Here is a 4,625-nt window from a genome sequence, read left to right as displayed (position 1 = left end):
ATCTAAGGGCATCACAGACCTGTTATCGCTCCGCCTCGTGTGGCTTTCTGCCACCCGTCCCTCTAAGAAGTGCGTGAGAAAACCGACCCGGACCCGAGCGCCACGGAGGACGCCGAGCCCGCCGTAAAAATCACTGACATCGGCGCACTAGTTAGCAGGCCGGAGTCTCGTTCGTTATCGGAATCAACCAGACGGATCGCTCCACCAACTAAGAACGGCCATGCACCACCACCCACCGAATCGAGAAAGAGCTATCGATCTGTCAATCCTACCGGTGTCCGGACCGGGTGAGTTTTCCCGTGTTGAGTCAAATTAAGCCGCAGGCTCCACTCCTGGTGGTGCCCTTCCGTCAATTCCTTTAAGTTTCAGCTTTGCAACCATACTCCCCCCGGAACCGAACTCTGGTTTCCCGCAGGCTACCCGCCGGGTCATGGAAGCGAACGCCGGCGGATCGCCGGTCGGCATCGTTTACGGTCGGAACTACGACGGTATCTGATCGTCTTCGAACCTCCGACTTTCGCTCTTGATCGAGGAAAACGTGCTTGCCACACGCCATCGCTGCAGTTCGTCTTGCGACGATCCAAGAATTTCACCTCTAACGTCGCAATACGAGTGGCCCCGACCGCTCCCTTCGATCATTGCCTCGCCGTAGACGGAGACCGACAGACGTAGACGAGGCCCTCTTCCATCATTCCATGCTTATCGTATGCAAGCTTGAACAGCCCGCTCTGAGCACTCTAATTTTTTCAAAGTGAACGTACCGGCCGCCGCGGACACTCGGTTAAGAGCACCCTTGGAGGAGAAACCGCCGACCGCAACACGCGCGCAGACAAGACACGAAGCAGGGACTCGGAGCGGACCGGGGGGTTCAAAAAAAAAGAGGAACGCGCGGAAAGGGAGAGGGAGAGAAGCGCGGGGGTCAGAGTGCGGGGATGCGAATGAACGCACCCAAACACACACACGTAGCACCCCCCCGTTAGACTACTCCCGGAACCGAACCGACGACCACTTGTTTTTTTTTCCCGGATCCCGATCACGACCTCCTCGTCCACCTCGCCGGCAGGACCGCGTGGCGGGTATGCTAGCGGTTGACACCGGCGGAAAGGGCCGGGAATGCGAACGGACGACCAAAGTCAACGACGGACGATGGCGCCGCCGCCCCGGGGCCGCTTGCGCGACCACGAACCCGAGTTCGGACTACGAGCTTTTTAACCGCAACAACTTTAATATACGCTACCGGAGCTGGAATTACCGCGGCTGCTGGCACCAGACTTGCCCTCCGGTTGGTCCTCGTTAACGGATTTGAAGTGTACTCATTCCGATCGCGGGGCCTCGACAGAGTCCCGCGTCGTTATTTTTCGTCACTACCTCCCCGTGCCGGGAGTGGGTAATTTGCGCGCCTGCTGCCTTCCTTGGATGTGGTAGCCGTTTCGCATGCTCCCTCTCCGGAATCGAACCCCGATTCCCCGTTACCCGTAGTAACCACGGTAGGCACTTAACCGACCGTCGACAGTTGATAGGGCGGACCCTCGAGAGACCCGTCGCCGGGCGTGAAAGCTCGTGCGATCGACCAGTGAGTTATCCAGAGTCACCAAAGCGGAGCGCGCCGCCCTATGAGCCCCGCCACCGAACGGACCCGCGAGCGGGAACGCCGACGACGGGAGGACGGAATGACGCGCATCGGTCTCAGTCTAATATGTAGCGCCGCGACCCGGAACGGCCGACGCGGGTGCCAGCGCGCGAGGCGTGGCGACGACGGCGCGCCGACCGATCGCGGCCTGTGTCACATGTATTAGCTCTAGAATTGCCACAGTTATCCATCGCCTCCGAGGAGGAATACGGTCCCGAGGATTAGGTCCGGTTCCTGAGCCATTCGCGGTTTCGCCCGTTCTAATGCGTGGCGTGAACTTACACTTGCATGGCTTAAGCTTTGAGACAAGCATATGACTACTGGCAGGATCAACCAGGTATCGTTGGAATTTGGGACTTTGTTTCGACAGAACGACAGACCGACCGACCGACCGACCGACATAAGACAGACAACTACAACGACGGGCACGTGTTTATTTATTTTTCGAGGGGGTTCGCCGTCAGTAGAAGCGCGCTGCCCGCGCTGATGGCCTCTTTTTTGTTTCTCCCCTGACTTGGACCGAGACCGAGACTCAAAGAACGAAAGCGACCAACGTCGACAACAACAACGACAACGGCACCCTTGACAGCGATACATACGACAAACGACAAGCAGCACGACGGCAGTGCACACGGACATCGAGGGTCAAGGTGCAGACTGAACTCGCCGAGGTCGTCGTCATCGTGGTCGCCATCGATTCCGTCTCGTCGTCGTCGTCGTCAACGTCCACGTCACAGCCGGCCGAGAAGAGAGAACAGACGACAGCGTCGACAACAACAACATCGACAACGGCACCCTTGACAGCGATACATACGACAAACGACAAACAGCACGACGGCAGTGCACACGGACATCGGAGGTCAAGGTGCAGACTGGAATCGTCGAGGTCGTCGTCATCGTGGTCGCCATCGATGCCGTCTCGTCGTCGTCGTCGTCGTCTTCGTCGTCGTCGTCGTCGTCATCAACGTACCAACCGACCGAGACGAGAGAGCAAGCAACAACGTCGACAACAACAACGACAACGGCACCCTTGACAGCGATACATACGACAAACGACAAACAGCACGACGGCAGTGCACACGGACATCGGAGGTCAAGGTGCAGACTGAACTCGTCGAGGTCGTCGTCATCGTGGTCGCCATCGATGCCGTCTCGTCGTCGTCGTCGTCTCCGTCGTCGTCGTCGTCGTCGCCAACGTCAACGTCAACATCACAGCCGTCATCGGGGAGGAGCTGGACCAGGGCAGCGGCGGCGTAAATTTTCCCGTCACCTTCGTCGTCGCCTTCGTCGACCGACCGACCGACCGGCGTCGTGTTCGTGCTCGGAAAACCGAGGAGAGACAACGTGCACATGGCGCGTTCTCGCAAGCGGCTCCTCGGTCCGATTTTTTTGGGCGGCTTTTTCGAGCTTTTTTTTTTTTCTCACCCTTTCGTCCGTGCGACGGCGAACGTTAGGGGAAAAAAAAAAAAAAAAAAAAACGACAACAACGCGGCGGACCGGGCGAACAACATCGTCGACACACACGACATTGACGACCGGTCCCCCTTTTCACAATCGCATCGAGATAAAAACGAACGAGTCCGATTCGAGCACCGAGTCGCGAGCGGGAGGACTGTCGGTGCAAGTATCGATCACTGACGTGAGCGCTTCGCCGGACAGAGGATGGCTCATCCGGCAGCCGTGCAAATCGACGGTATGGGAAGAACGAACAAGAAGAGCAACGACTTGATCGGCGGCTTGGGAACTGCGGACGGTGAAAACGGGTTAATCGACTGCGACCACGACTGCTCGATCGATCTTCTTTGGCGCTAACAAAGGTGGAGGTGGCGCAAGAAGGGACTAGCGCTATCACCGTCCACGTATCAGAAGATGCGGCGGCAGACGTCGACGCTTATGCGTTGTCGGACGAGAAGTCGCTGCAGCACGTGTACCGCGAGCGGGACGTCCAAGGTTTTGCCAGACGGAAAGAAATCGGGTGTCAGCGAACGTTCACACGGCTGTGAGATCGGACGCTGACAGGAGTAGGAGGCGGCAGGCAGGCGGCGGTTACGGCGGCGGCGCCTGCTGCTGCTCATCCTCCTGTTTGCTGCGGCGACTTCCAGGACGGGAGAGCATCGAACAACGTACGTATGGTTACAAGGGGATCAGGATCTACATAGTGCATCCCCCGCGGCTATTTTTGTTTGTTTGTTCGCTCGTTCGTTAATTCGTTCGTTCGTTCGTTCGTTCGTTACAATGTACGTTTTTCCGTTCGACGGCGGCAGAGAGCGGCGGCGTTTCTCCCTAATCCGGAGGATTTATCGGTCGCACAGCGATGGGTCGTTCGGCCGATCATCGAAAGATTCGCAGGTAGTGGTTGAATGGCAGAACGGCAGCAACAACAGCGGCGGCTGAGAGCGGCGAACGCTGAGGCGGAAGCAGAAGCTGCAGCAAACGTATCGGCTAAACATGGTGGACATAGATATGGCTGACGACGCGGGTACCACGACGACTATGGAACCAGGAAAAGGAGCCGTTAGTTGTTCCAACATATCGTTCGACACGTCGAGCAGCCCTAGGTCCACGGAGAAGCACACACACGTACCACGTATTATAACCTAACGACGATGAGCGGGCGCACGGTTGGCAGGAACGAAGGCGGCGGATCAAAACAAGTTGGAGCGCGGGGCGACAGCGATAACGGTGACAGCCCTAGGCGGCGGAGATGCCACTTTCTGACGCCTTTGCGACAAGCCCGTAGAGACGTTCCGGACCACCACGAGGCAAAGAGTCGCTGCTCCGACGAACCGACACACCAAAGTGTGCTTCCTACCGAACATGTTTTATAAAACTTTCAAACTGGAAAACCCCCAGAAATGGTGTTGGTATTCGTCCAGACCCACCTCCGACACCTGAAAATGGTGGTCAAAAAAAACGTCGATTATACGAAGCGACATTTCTGGTCGGCGATTTTCCAGTTTTACGCCTACTGCCACATGGGGATGTCGGTAGGCGT

The 4,625-nt window shown here is 57.4% G+C and overlaps 1 pseudogene; it reads right to left on the bottom strand.

The window, feature by feature from the left end:
- Nucleotides 1–389: 389 nt before the first annotated feature.
- Nucleotides 390–1,967, bottom strand: LOC145273569 (small subunit ribosomal RNA; annotated as a pseudogene).
- Between the last annotated feature and the right edge of the window lie 2,658 nt (nt 1,968–4,625).

This window comes from Euprymna scolopes, unplaced genomic scaffold, assembly GCF_053919585.1.
Source record: "Euprymna scolopes isolate OS-2025 unplaced genomic scaffold, ASM5391958v1 sca1, whole genome shotgun sequence".
Lineage (NCBI taxonomy): Eukaryota > Metazoa > Mollusca > Cephalopoda > Sepiida > Sepiolidae > Euprymna > Euprymna scolopes.
This window is presented reverse-complemented; position numbering and strand designations above follow the sequence as displayed.